The sequence below is a fragment of the Marmota monax genome, unplaced genomic scaffold (assembly GCF_021218885.2).
Source record: "Marmota monax isolate L192 unplaced genomic scaffold, Marmota_monax_Labrador192_F-V1.1 WCK01_AAM20220418_F8-fsc00011, whole genome shotgun sequence".
Taxonomy (NCBI): domain Eukaryota; kingdom Metazoa; phylum Chordata; class Mammalia; order Rodentia; family Sciuridae; genus Marmota; species Marmota monax.
The window spans coordinates 4,007,167-4,021,919 of NW_026693082.1; the positions used below are offsets into that span (position 1 = coordinate 4,007,167).

At 44.1% G+C, this 14,753-nt stretch overlaps 1 protein-coding gene and 1 non-coding gene across 4 annotated transcripts in view; one reads left to right on the forward strand and one right to left on the reverse strand.

The window, feature by feature from the left end:
• Positions 1-2,174: 2,174 nt before the first annotated feature.
• Positions 2,175-2,279, reverse strand: LOC124099278 (U6 spliceosomal RNA). Its single transcript, XR_006853911.1, has one exon. It is a non-coding gene; the product is annotated as a U6 spliceosomal RNA (small nuclear RNA).
• Positions 2,280-8,225: 5,946 nt separating this feature from the next.
• Positions 8,226-14,753, forward strand: part of Mtus2 (microtubule associated scaffold protein 2) — a 595,926-nt gene continuing 589,398 nt past the window's right edge. For 2 of the 3 annotated variants that reach the window (XM_046454223.2, XM_046454224.2), the window contains exon 1: positions 8,226-8,541. The gene's annotated coding sequence lies outside the window, so the exon portion shown is untranslated. The remainder of the gene's footprint in view (positions 8,542-14,753) is intronic. The other variant, XM_046454225.2, reaches the window with a different exon arrangement.

The window sequence follows — 14,753 nt, forward strand, 5'->3', positions numbered from 1 at the left end:
AGAAGTATGGAGATTCCTTAGAAAACTGGGAGTGGAACCACTATTTGACCCAGCTATTCCACTTCTCAGTCTATACACAAAGGACTTAAAAACAGCATACTACAGAGACACAGCCACATCAATGTTTATTTCAGCACAGTTCACAAAACTAAACTGTGTAACCAACCTAGATGCCCTTCAGTAGATGAATGGATAAAGAAAATGTGGTATGTATATACAATGGAATATTCTTCAGCATTAAAAATGGCATTTGAAGGTAAATGGATAGAGTTGGAGAATATAATGCTAAGTGAAGTTAGCCAATCCCCCAAACCAAATGCTAAATGTTTTCTCTGATATAAGGGGGCTGATTCATAATGGGGTTGAGGGGGGAGCTTAATATGTTACTATGGTGAGAGAGGATTAGACAAACACTAGAAAGGGCAAAGGGGTGGCAGGGGAAGGGAGGGGACATGGCGGGTAGGAAAGATGGTGGAATGAGGTGGACATCATTACCCTAGGTACATGTATGAAGACACAGATGGTGTGACTCTCTGATTTTTTTTTTCAGTATGGGGATTGAACCTAGGACCTTGCACATGCTAGGCAAGCACTCTACCACTGAGCTATACCCCTAGCCCCACATCTCTGATTTGACCCTTTTGGTTCCTTTCCTATGCCATGATGAGACTTCTCCAGTCCACTGTAGAGGCACAAGCACCGAGACCAATGTGGTTATTCTCCTGGGTATATGGCTAGATATTCTAGGGGCAAAACAACCCCAGACTCAAACACTTTAAAATGCTGGATAATAGCTTATTAATATGTAATGGCCATTGCCTAGGGACCTCTGTAAACCCTCTTGGTCCTGCTGTTAGTGCCAGGGCTGCTGCACTAACAATAAGAGGCTTAGATTAGTTTACCATCAGCATAACCAGATGACACCTCATCTTGATGCCTCCTGGCCATCTCTTCTGTGTTCTTCCTTAGAGAATCTCTGGTGCCATGGCATAGGTTACCTGAAGGAATGCCTCATTTCTTACACATGCACATTTTGAGGAGTGGATGAGTTAAAACTTGCAGACCACCTTTAACCACTAGGAAACAGTTAAAGAGTATGTCATCTTCCTTTTATCTCCCAGGAAGGCTTTCCCAAGATGCATTCCATAAAGTGTTCTTCAAAAGACCTGGGACAATCTGGTACCTTTCATTCTTAGCAGTAACCAACTCAATACTGTATCTAATTTTAGTTTGCCCCCCTTCCATGTTGTGCCATTCCCTACACAGCTGCTTCTCCGGTTCACTTGCCTAATAATTGAACACACACTTCTAGTGGACTAGACTAGAAGGACTTGGACATGAGGCAAAGGTAGAAGCTTTGTAGTAGGTTTAGCTTTGAATGATTTGGGGCCAAAATAATCATACAGATTATGGCAGGGCTACCTGGGAGACCGAAGGCACAGCCACATGTGGTCTCTCATTTCTAAGTCAGGTCCTGAGGTCTTGAATGGGGATGTTTGGGGGCTGAATAGCCTAGGTATTTTGAGTCCCTGGTTTTGCTTGAGCTATTTGGATCTGTAGAAGCAGCCCTCTCCCTCTAGCTAGGGGAGAGCAAATTCTGATTGATTTCCTGTAAACATCTCCCCTAAGCAAGGGCCTCCAACATTCTGCTGTGGTCCTTACCTTATAGCCACACTGTCCCTCTACGCTTCTAGGCTCAGGCCCAAAGTCACCTCTCAGCTCAGCCTGACAGAAAAGTACAGACCTGGGCTGGGGTTGTGGTTCGGTGGTGCCCAGCATGGGTGAGGCACTGGGTTCCATCCCCAGTACCACATAAAAAAACTAAATAAACAAAATAAAGGTAAAATAAAAGGAAAGAAAAGAAAAATACAGACCTCCCCCTAGGAAGAAAAAGCTCATACACACACACACACACACACACACACTCCTCCGTATCTGCAGTGTTCACATACATAAATTCAACCAACTTTGAATTGAAAATATTTTTAAAACATTGCATCTGTACTGAACATGACATATTATTTTTTATCATTGTTTCCTAAAGAACACAATGTAACAACCATTTATATGACATATTAGGTATTACGAGTAATCTAGAGATGATTTAAAAGCATGTGGGAGGATGTATGTAGGATATACACAAATACTGCACTATTTACTTTTGTTTTTAATTTAAAAATTTGGGATGTTTCTCTAACTTGTCTGTCATCCTTGTGCAGAGGCCTAGCTAATCTTCTCTGTTTCATTCCAAATTTCGTATATGTGCTGTCAAAGTGAACATTACTATGCTGTTTTATAGGAGACTTGAGCATCCACAGATTTGGGTATCCATGGGGGTCCTGCAACCATCCTCTTGCAATTACTGAAGGATGACGGAATTTTGTGGCGGAATGTGCCACTGGCTGAAAGTCAGTACTGTGTGGTTTGTAGTATCTCTTAAAGTCTCATATATTGAAGACTTGGTCCCCAGTGCAGCAGCACTCGGAGGCGGGGCTTCTGGGAAGTGATTGGATGAGGATGGCTCTGATCTGATCAGTGGATTAATTTCATCCATACCTGTATGGACTGCAGGGAGGTAATGGGAACTGGTGGTAGTGAGGCATGATCGGAGGAAGTAGGTCCCTGGGGATGTGTCCTGGAAGGTATTTCTTGAACCCAATCCCTCTCTTTATCTCTCTGCTTCCCAGGGTGCCATTATGTTCTGCTTGCCTCAGGTCCAGTGAAATGCCTCCAAAACTGAAACCTGACACCATGAGCCAAAATAAATACTTCCTCCTCAAAGTTGTCCTCAGGCATTTTGTCACTGTGATAAAAAACCAACGTGTTGACTACATAGGTCCAAGACACATAGGATGGAAGTAGGATTAGGATTAGGTCCTCTCATCAATACTCCCAGTGACCCACTCCTAATCTGTGCTTCCTTTGAAACCTTGGATTTGCTGGGTTAGCGACTGACTTATTGTAATCCTTACAAAGAACTTGAAGCTACCACCCATCATCCGATCACTTCGAGCTCCCCAGGTCAATAGACCAGTATGCAAAGGAAAGAGTTTTTAGTCTGGCAGAAGATATTGACACTGGTTATCATGAGAAGCTAAAATTATTGCTGATCAATGGGGGCAAAAAGGAGAATAACAGAGTGCAGGGGACTCACTGGGCATCTTTTGGTATTTTCACACTCAGCAACGGCAATGAATGGACTATTATAGCAGTCATGGCTCAACAGAGGCAAGGCAACTGAGGGTCCAGGTCTCTCGGGGAGGAAGGTCAGGGTCCCTCCATCTGATAAGCAACCTTGCCTGGCCAAAATCCTGGCAGAGGCAAAGAAAATTTGGAAATGGAAGTAGAGGAAGAAAATGTTGGTTTTCATTACCTTCTAGGAATCAGGTACAACAGCACAGATTTTGACTTGTTCCTCTAGCCAACTGCTCTTAAATCTTTTTGGAGATAACTACTGGCCACCACTATGAAGGTGGATGGATTGGACTTAATGGAAAGCACAGGAAATGTGAATGGTGCAAGACACATATCTGAGATGAATTTTATAGGAAGCCAGAAAAATTGAACCTATGTCATGTGGAATAGTGGCTAAATCTATGATTTTCAGTGTTGTTTTTTTTCTTCCTTCTTTGATATCTTTTTGCCTTTTGGGGGGATCACTTCCCAAATAAACTACACACAAGTCTTTGTCTCATGTTGTGTGTTTAGAAGAACCCAGGTCATTTATAATGCATTTTAACACCTAGTCAAACTCACTAGAAAATAAGCTGAAACTAGAGTGATAAGTACTCAATAAACAGATTGCTAGGAGCTTTAGGTGTTTGATTGTTTTAGAGGTGGACTAGGTCTTTGCTTTATGCAAGGAGAAATGTTCAAAATAGGACCTCCACATAGAGCCTTTGGGGGCTACATCATCAGTGAAAGGGTGAGTTATAAAAAAGACCCATTACATTTTTATTTTTAATTTTTTCCACATTTTTATTGGTGCATTATAGTTGAGGTGGAATTAATTGTTGCATATTCATACATACACACAATAAAATGATATAATTTGGTCAATATGATTCCCCAGCACTTCTCCCCCTCCCTCCCTCCCTCCTTCCCACCCCTCGCTTCCTCTCCTTTACTGATCTCCCTTTGATTTCCATGAGATCCACTTCCATTTTTCTTTCCCTTTTTCCTCTCTAGCTTCCACATGTGAGTGAGAACACATGTCCTTGACCTTCTGAATTTGATTATTTTGCTTGACATAATCATCTCTAGTTCCATTCATTTTCCTGCAAATGACATGATTTCATTCTTCTTTTTTTTTTTTAAATTTTTTATTGTTGGTTGTTCAAAACATTACAAATTTCTTGACATATCATATTCCACACTTTGATTCAAGTGGGTTATGAACTCCCACCTTCACCCCATACACAGATTGCAGAATCACATCAGTTACACATCCATTGATTTACATATTGCCATACTAGTGTCTGTTGTGCTCCGCTGCCTTTCCCATCCTCCCCCCTCCCCCCTCCCCACCTCTCCCCTCCCCTCCCCTCCTCTCTCTCTACCCGCTCCACTGTATAACCCTGAGGGTCTCCTTCCATTTCCCTGCAATTTCCCTTCTCTCTCCCTTTCCCTCCCACCTCTCATCCCTGTTAAATGTTAATCTTCTTCTCCTGTTCTTCGTCCCTACTCTGATCATAGTTACTCTCCTTATATCAAAGAAGACATTTGGCATTTGTTTTTTAGGGATTGGCTAGCTTCACTTAGCATAATCTGCTCTAGTGCCATCCATTTCCCTGCAAATTCTATGATTTTGTCATTTTTTAATGCAGAGTAATAATACTCCATTGTGTATAAATGTCACATTTTTTTAATCCATTCGTCTATTGAAGGGCATCTGGGTTGGTTCCACAGTCTTGCTATTGTGAATTGAGCTGCTATGAACATCGATGTAGCAGTGTCCCTGTAGCATGCTCTTTTTAGGTCTTTAGGGAATAGACCTCCTAACCCTCAGCCCCTCATGCATACCTTCGATGCTCTGTACCACATTCTCTTTGTCTACTCTCTGCCAGGTTCTGATGGGTATACCTCCGGAGCTGGGCTTGAGTTTACTGCATCCTACCTCAAGGATGCTGTCAAAAGGTCTCTCTGTTTTTCTAAAGCTTTGGGACTTAAAGCCCCAAGGCAATTCCAATCACCAAAGAATAGGAGCTAGAGGGTAAATGCTCAGGCTCATGACTTTGAAATAACCATACGGGGAGGACTTTCCTAGCTTCTCAGAGATCATGGTGGTATTGTTCACCTGTGAACCTGTTGCCAATGGGAATGGCCTTTATATTACCTCCTCATGCTTTCCTGTCTCAGAAATCTCAGTTCTGTTACTCCTGTTTCCTCAGATAACCTTCCAAAGTAAAGTATCTGCATTTGAGGTATTTTATCAGGCTGTGCTTGGGGGTTTGGGAGAGGACCTCCACTAAGATACCTGCTGATTCCAGTTTTTCTCCATGGAAGAACATTCTATGCTTCTTCCTGTAGTTTCTAAATATAGCTGAATGTTAAATACAGTAAATGTTAAAGTGGCACTTATATTGAAAATAGTTCTGGGCACCATAATTGATAGTGCTTGTTTGGGACCTCTGAGAAGCAGATGCCCAGGACTTAGATGTGCAAAAGATATATAGTTGGCTATTCATATCTGCAGTCTTATCACTGATCACAAATGTCATTAGGCCTACAGTGGTTGCATTTGTACTGAATATCTACAATTTTTTTCTTGCAATTATTTTATAAATAATACAGCACAACAACTATTTCCATAGCATTCACACTGTGTTAGGTATTATAAGGCATCTAGAGACGTTGGAAAGTCTATTGGAGGATGTGTAAGAGTTCTGTGCAAAGGCTATACAATTTTATCTAAGGGACTTGAACATCCTCATATTTTGGTATGTACAGTGGGTCCTAGAATCAATTTTCCAGACATAGAAGAACTGTATTGGATAAACCTATATTAGAAAAAAAATTGTGCGGGAGGGAGAGGGTGCATAAGTCTGACATGTGAATGAAAAGAGGGTGGGGGAATGATGAGGGAGGAAGAGCTCCAGGGTGACTCAGTCACAGGGGAGCCCTGAGGGATGATGGGAGTTCTGGGAACTTGCATCAGGCAGAAATGGTGCAACTCTCATGTCCCCACCATGCTCAGTATGGGCTGGGAACAGCTGGGGTACATGAGATCCTGTATGAATACCATGTTGGATCCCAAGGTGTGACAATTAGAGGCAGTTAGTTATGCGCTTGTGATCTGAGACCTGTGGGAGTCACCTTCATAAGCATTTCCACCTAGAAGTTGAGGCACTGGGCCATCACTGTAGAATTTGCTAATGAGGTTTCTGTCACCTCAACTCAAACTGAATAGATCAAAGAGAAGGATGGGAGTGAGATTGACAGGATGTCAGGGAGAGGAGGGAGAGTTCACCTGTTTTATGTGAAGGAAGACATGCTTTAGGAGAGCTCCTTGGAGAACCTGGTATGTGTCACTCAGAGTGTGGGGACACTTGAGCCCAGAGCTGCTTGAGAAAGTTCAAGGACAGAGGCCAGAGTTGTATGTGACCAGAGATAAAAGACAGTGAGCTGCAGTGTCTTCAGCGTGCACTTATAGAGTTTGATGGCCAAAATGTGGGCCAGAGCAGATGTAAAGGAAGGCTTCTGGTCTGCCTACCAGGGCACTGTGCCCTGCAGTGGGTGTTTTTGAGCTGGACCAACAGAGAGGAAGCTGAAGAGGAGGCTGCAGGGGCAGGACTGAGCTCCACCGCCACCTGGGTACAGGCTTCACCAGTGGAGGGGACACAGAAATGGGAAGCAAAAGTTAGCAAGGGGGGGTGGCTTCTCCACATGGGCTTCTGGGCTTGGGTCAGGCTGGTGAATGGTGGGAGGAAACTGGAGAAGGCTAAATGGAGCAAGATTAAAGTTGATGTGGATTGGGCCAGACTTTGCAATACCAGTAAATCAGAATGTTTATTAACACCTGAGAGACAGGAAAAGCTAGAAAATCTACTTCCAGAGGAAAAGGGAAATAGGATAGAATAATTGGAAAAGACAGTAGTGTGAAAAAAGTACTATTTCATGATTTCCCTTTACCATGTAATCCAGTTTATTAAGAAAAAGAACTGGTATAAGATATTGCTCAATAATCTAAAAAAAAAGACACCCCCTAAACGACAACGACAAACAAAAAACAACTTAACTTGTGCAAAGATGGGCACCATCATTCCATCTTTATCATTGTGAATTTTTATTCCATTGTGTTTTGAACCCAGAGGCTCCAGTCTCACTTGCTTTTTCAAACCTTATAAGCTGCACTGCTTAGGGGAACCGCAACATTTCAGGTAGAACTGGCTCTCTAATAATGATAATAGTTTTTAATTTATCTATTTACTATAAGTGTGGTCAAGGCTTGCTGGAACCCTTCCAACAGTGCGTAGGCACATTTGGTGCTTCCGAAATGCAGAAATAAGCCTGCTTTTAGAGAAACGCCTGCCTATTCTGCAAGCCCTTTCAGAGACGGCTTTGGGCTCCTGTAAATTAGGAACCCTGTGCATGTAATGAGAAGCTGCTCCTCTTCTGTCCTAAGCGGAAAACCGCAGATCCCACTCCTCTAAGCCCCCCGCCCCGTGGACACCAACTCAGTCTTACTCTTTCTTTTCCCTGGTGTCTCCCGAAGCTTGGGGACAGCGCTGGCCAAGGACAGCGGCCGGTGCCGCGCCCACCCCTCTCCGGGAGCTGGAGGGCGCGCGCGCAGGAGCGAGCGCAGAGTGGCCAGCAGAGGGCGCCGAGGCTCCCGGCGGCGGGGCTGCGGTCTGTGGCGCGGGGCGAGGGGCGCGGGCCGGGAGGAGGCGCCCGGGGCTCGGCTTGTACATCTCCGGGCGGCCAGGAGGGGGTGCGCACCTCTGTCGTCCCGCGCCGCCTCCCGCGCGGTCGGCTCGCTGCCCGGCCGCTGTCACCGCGGACGGCACCTCGCGGGCAAGGCGCGCAGGGTGCGCGGCGCGCTCGGAGGCTTTGGCTTGGCGGCTGCGGGACCCGCGGCTTGGTCTTTGTCCGGACAAGGCGTCCAAGGCATCCAGAGCATCAGTCGCTACCGCGGCCGACGCGACGAGCGCCCAGCCGTGGTGCCGGAGGTCCCGGCCCGGGCGCCCGGCTGCCCCCTGCTCCCGGAGCTGGGCGGCGGCCTGGGCGTTGCCTGAGCCGAGGTGAGCGCGGGGGCGCGGAGCCCAGCGCAGCCGCCGCGGGCGAGCGTGGGCGGGCGGAGGTGACAGCTCACGGGAGCGTCTCCAGGTGCGGGGGCGCCCCGCGCTCTCCACCAGCGCCACCTCTGCTGGCTCTCTGGGCAAGTTTGTGGTCCCCTTTTGCGGAAATCTTGACCGATCAGCCAGGAGTCCAGACGTGACGGTTAATTGAAAACTCCTGCTGGGAAGGAGGAGGAGGAAGCGTGTCCAGCATGAGAGTCGTCTTGAGGTCAGCGGTGGACTCGTGTACCTCTTTCTGATCCAGGTGAGCGAATCCTCTTCTGCATGGTCCGGCGGGATTGAGCTGGTCTCTGGCGCCTGCCTTCTGGATCCGACCAGGAGACAGGTGCAGAGTTGGGGAGTGAGGCGGCCAGGCTCGGGGCAGCGCAGCATTTGTGGGCTTTTCTGTCATCAGAACATTCATTCTTTTCTACCCACATCACCTGCTCCGACTGAGACATTGCAGCCCCTTTGGCACCTTCGCGAGCTGCCAGGTTGAACACCCCCAGCTTCAGAAGCGATGGTAGGTTGGTTAAAGCGACCCCCCTCCCACCCCCAGTGTTGGATAATTTGGTCTGTGTCTTCGTCTTAATATAGTATGAATGTGTTATTTCCTCGGAGCTCCCCCCCACCCCCATTCTGAGCCTGTGCGCAGAAGGAATTTCAGGCTCACAAGTGATGTTACTACCATTCTATTTTAAATACAAACACGGGAAGAAGTACACTTGGCGAGATACCAAAGGAGCCTGTACTCCCTGTTATATAAGTGCTTTAAAAATATTTGCTCATTGGTAAAGTTATAAGTGATTACCAGAGCATCTGAGAAGAGCGCAGGAAGTCAGACCTGTAATTTCTGCTTCAACCCAAAACTTTCCTTGAAGATCAGCATGACCTTAGCGAGGGAAATCCTTTTCAGATAATATATGGCCCCTTAAAAGATTCATTAGGTAGAACTGGCAAAGTTTAAAACGCAAAACAGGTTTTGTAGAGTCTGTTATAAAAATTGGTGAGAATTCTTTTGACTACTCACTGATAGTGATAGAAAAGATCACACGGATTTCCTTTATGACTTTGAAACTATTGGATAAATTTATTTTGCCATCTGATGGAAAATTAGTAATTGTGAGTTTCCAGTTACTGAAGATTTCTCTCCTTCTCTTCCCCTCTGCTCTTATCAATAGTTATTTTTTCAGGTAAGAAGAAGACACAAGTAGAAAGCATCAAAGTGATGTCTAGGCACCCCTTTTGCCACCCTGGTATTCTGTTCTAATGGATTTGGGATAATGCCTTGGCATCTCTTAGCTTAGTAGCTCTCATGGGGATTCTCATGTATAGCCAGAAGTGACACCCGTTGGAGGGCACTGTTTCTTTTAATTTGTTACTTTGTAGCCTGAGGTGTGGCTACAGTGGTTTAAGGTAAGTAAAAAATGTGGGGTTTGAAACATGAAAAGAGAAAAATGGTATTGGAAAGAAGCTATGTTGATGAATTTTAGCATGTGTACTTATGTATTTCATCTAAATAATTTTTGACTTTTTTTTTTCCTGTCAAGAACCACTGATGTTTATCAGGGACTCATAATCCCATGTAGAATACTTATGGGAGTCCTAAGGGGGGTACAGTTCACTGAACAGAGATAGCAGTTAAAGTTGAGTAGTGGTGCCAGAATATTCTTTTATGTTTACATGATAAAATAATCAAATCTCATTAAGGACTATTTTTTTTCCTGCCAAACCAAAAACTTACCATGTTAATGCAGTATAAACTAGCCAATTAAGTGTAAAAAGCTTTTTACTGTTTTTAAGGTTGGAAGGAGATCTTACTGCTGAATCTGTTTTTGTTCTACCTTATGTAATTTCAAATCCAAACCTGGGAGCAGATCTTATGCTTTATGGTTTATGGTAGGCTTATGTAAGAACTACAACTGTGCTTTTGGTATTCCATTAAACTCCCTGTTTTGGCTATTACATAATTGACACGGAACTAGGCGGTTAAAGCCAAAATCGGGGGAGGATGCACAAACCCAGTCCCACATACACACACACAGTTTTATAATGAATTGCTGCTGCCAAATTAGAGGGAACAGCAGGGATGGTGGTTTGTGAAAGGGAGATAAGAATAGCGTCTGGAGGATTGATGTAATAGAGGACTGTTATGCTTAGTGATTCTCTAGAGATTTGAATGCGGCAGTAGAAACCTCTCCAGTCTTTTATATCTCCCAGCGGAGGGGGATTGACTGGGAAGCTAATGAATCCTAAGCTTCAGGTCCCACACCCAGGCGTCTTTGGAAGCCATGGGAGGGGCATTAGCAGTGTGCTCACATGGTCATAACTAAGTTTGCATTTGTAGTGTTGGATTGTTTTTAGATGGGAAGGATGCTCCCCCCATCCTGCAGTTATATATCTAAGGTTCCACAAACCCTGAATCTCCTCCTGCCTCCAAGTTATGTTCAAATGCTGACTTACAAAATTGCCTTTTCTTATTTTAATTTTTTTTTGGTTATGTATGAAAAGATAATAAAAGAAAAAGAAATCTGGGCCAATGTTGTAGTTGGCCTGTTGAGAAACTGCAGATTGCTCGAGCCTAGGATGGTGTGGAACTCCTGAAATCAGGACATTACCTGGAGGGAGAACCAGCTCAGTGCCTTGTCATCTTGCATGAAGGGGAGTTTTTTTGGCTCTGATTATGAGCCAGAGGTGGAGAAGAGCAGAGTAGTGGGCGGGGATGGGACAAAAGTGGGTCAAAACTCTTCCACATCTCAGAGGCAGGCTGCCAAAGGAGAAGGAAAGGAAAAAACAACTACTAAATGTTTCATTAATTAAAAGTTAATAGGAACAGATAACATCAGATCCATGGGAGGCCTTTTTATAAGCTCTATAGCTCTGTCACTGGTAGGAACTTTAAATAGTGAGCAGACACACTCAGACCTAGAAAATATCCCACAGGAGACAAAGCAGGTCAGTAGATGAGCTATGAATCAACTTGTTCTGATGAGCAGTTTTTATGAGCAAGTGAGTGTCTTGTTACATTCATCAAACCAGGTTTGTGATAGTAGCTGAAGAGTTGAGGACTTTCCCTTTTCTCCCAAATGCTTTCTACTTTGTATGTGAATTTGAATGTCTTCAGATCCTTTCTTCTTGACCCTTCCCATCAATGCATGTACCTCATGGACCCCATCCATCATCCATCATGCACCTGTCAGTCATTCACCATCCTTCATCCATCTACCCATTACCCATCCATCCATGGAGACTCTCTCCTTGACCAGACTTTAGTCAGGTTCCCCCTGTGAATGCTTTTTTCAGCTAGACTTTGACCATAGCATGCCACTTTTATAATGAATTATTTTGCCCTACCCATGCACCTAACTAAGGGACTTGAAAACTCTCTAACATGGTTTCTAGAAGCCCAAAACCATGAAGTGACACAGTCCCCCATGAGCTCCTGCCTAGAAAAAGTCAAAGTTGTCCTCAAAGAATTTAGCTTCTGTTCTAGCAAACATATAGCAGAAAAGTCTTGGCTTCTTAGAATATTCATTTAAGAAAGAAAACAAAAACTTACAATTGCAAATCCTTTCTCTATCCATTTGCCATTTACAGGGGTCTCTGTTGCCCAGGAGTCTCTTTCTCAAAGGCCTAAAAAGCCATTTCTTTGAAATGTGCTCCTCAGGAAGGATAAGGCTCTGTTTTCATTCTCTGAATGAGAATAGGACCTAACTTTGGCAAGTGTTAGTTAACAGATGCAGAGGGCCTAATTGTGTCAACACTGGCCACCCACTTCACCTGCTTTTCAGAAACTTTGACCTTTCCCTTTGAGCTGTCAGTCATTCCTCCTTACTCATTCTCCTTTTAAAGCACAGTCACCTCTGAAGGACCAAAACGGAGCTCACTTCTCAATTGAAAGCTTTGTCCTGTAGTACTGGATAAAATCTGTCTTTACTGCCTTTAACTGGTGTCTAGATTTTTTCCCCCTTATTTTATTATATATTTTTTGTGGTATAAGGATGAACCCAGAGGTGCTTAACTACTGAGCTACATTCCCAGCCCCTTTTCATATTTTGTTTAGAGACAGGGTCTCGCTAAGTTGGCTTAGTGCCTCACTAAGTTGCTAAGGCTGGCTTTGAACTTGTGATCCTCAGCCTTCCAAGATGCTGGGATTACAGGCATGCACCATAGCACCTGGCTTCCTCTCATTTAAAAGAGACCATCCGGCAAATACTTCTGAGTGTCTACGTGTGCCAGGCACTGTAGGTGTTAGGTATAGAGTAGTGAACAGAACAGACAAAAACTGTGTCCCTGAAGAACTTACAGTATAATAGAACTAGATGAATGAAGTAAAATATTTAATATCTCAGATAGGGATGGCACTATGGAAAAAAATAAATCAAAGATGGGAGAGGAAGAGTGTGGGGTAGAGAACTGTGATTTCAAGTAGGGTAATGGGGGAGAGCTCACTGAGAGGGGATGTTGAGCTGAGCCCAAAAGGTGATGGAAGAATGAGCCACATGGATGTAGGGCTTCAGGGGATGGCAATTGCAGGCCTCTGTCAAGGTGCAGCTGGCACTCATGAGGGGTGCAAGGTGCTGTGGGCAGCATGGAGGGATTTTCATGCTAATGTGCAGATAAACTGTCAGCTTGTCTCCTCCCAACACTCCTTTTTCCTCCCCACCACCTGAGACTGTGTCAAAAGCTGGTGTTGCTCTAGGAGCCTCAGGTCCTGTGGTGGCTAGGAACCAGGAGCAGCCAAGGGCTGCTCTAAGGGCATCTGGATCCAGCCTGGACCATCATCTAAAGAGGAGTAGGGAGGGAGGTTGTGTGTCTCATGGATGGCTCCCACGGGTCTGTCACCGCGTCGGGACCAGCTGGCAAGTTCCATTTCAGCTTGGAATCCCTGCATCCCCCCAGGAATACGTTAGAACTGTGACAGAAAGATAGAAGAAGGATGTTGACAGTGGGATCCTTGCTACTTTTCCCTGAGGAATGTCTGAATACCTGGAATCGAGAGCAACTTTCTGAGTAAAACTGAGCCAGAGAGAACCTCCTGGCCCAGAGGCAGCTTGAGTCGGAGGAAGAGAAATTGCTCAGTGGCTGACGGAGGCTTCTGGATGCCCGCGTGACTACCTTACGTGTGATAAGACAAACACGCACGCACACTGCACATGTGTGGACCTGGCCTGGACTCTCATGATCTCTCAGTACAGATGGTGAAGAAGCCATTGGGAGTAGAAACCTGCCTGGTTTTAGTTACAGCCTTGCTGGACACACAGGGCCACATGGGTGGGACAGGGGTGTGGGATATCTGTTTAGTTTTTCAGGCCATTAGCTTATAACTATCTTTAACCTTCAAGAGCCAAAGAAGAAATCTTCCATGTGGAAATTTTCTGGATTGTTTTCTGGTAGGTAGGGAACATCTTAGCAACTTGACCATGCACGTTTGTGGGTGACATTAGAAAGGTGGCACTTATGGCAGACTGGTATTCTTGCTCCTGTGCTTGTCATCACTTCATGTGGCCTCTTTGTAAGTGTCTCTCACATGCCTTATCATGTTTAAAATATGAAGGATTCAAGGCTCTTCCTGTGTGGTTGATATTCTTTAGCTTTTTTTGAGTGGACCTTCTAATTGCTTTTGTTACATAACCAATTGGTTTGACATTTTTATTGTATAACATAACTAATTGATATCCCGAAATCTGTTGATTTTAAGATATCATCATGTTATTTTTGAAACTCTTATTCATTCTAACCTTCTTTGAGATTCTTTTCCTTATATTTTCTAGCTCGACAATTTATGATCTAAGTAGTAAGTAAATAAACGTTCAGATGAATGAATAAATAAAGTAAATGATTATGCTGGTCTCTTATTTCTAAATCACGTTTTATGATCAGAGTTTAGATATAAGGAGAAGAGCTTGTAAATTGTTAGTTCTGTCTGTTGCAAGTTTTTAAGATAAGATTGATTGTCTTTCAGGCAAGTGTACTTCCATTGTCCCAGAGAGGATAGGTGGTATGACCCCTTAAGACTTCTCTTTATTAGTCTTACCATCCTTTGTGTACCTAGAGGTCTGTTGAAACAGTAGGTTTGGTTTCTGTAGAAAAATAAAACAGTGTTTACAGTCATTTTCATAAGTCAACAGTGTATGTTATTAGGGCCAAACCAGTAGAAATGACAGATTGATAGCAACTTTCAGAAGATTTACTCACCTGAATAAATAAAATCCAATGCAGTGCATTAACTTTTATAAGGATTATAATAAAGCAAATAAATTTGTCCAGAAATAGGCAAATACTGATTCAGTGATTTTCAAAAGCACAGTGGAGAGAGTATGAAGTTTGGAGCCATGAATTACAAGAAGTGACAATAAAGCAACAGGGGCAAATGGCACACACCTAGTGGGGAAGTTAAATTTCCACACTTTACTTGACTGCTACTGCAAAGTACTAATCTGAAAACTTAATATGAACACTATCTCTGTTGATGAC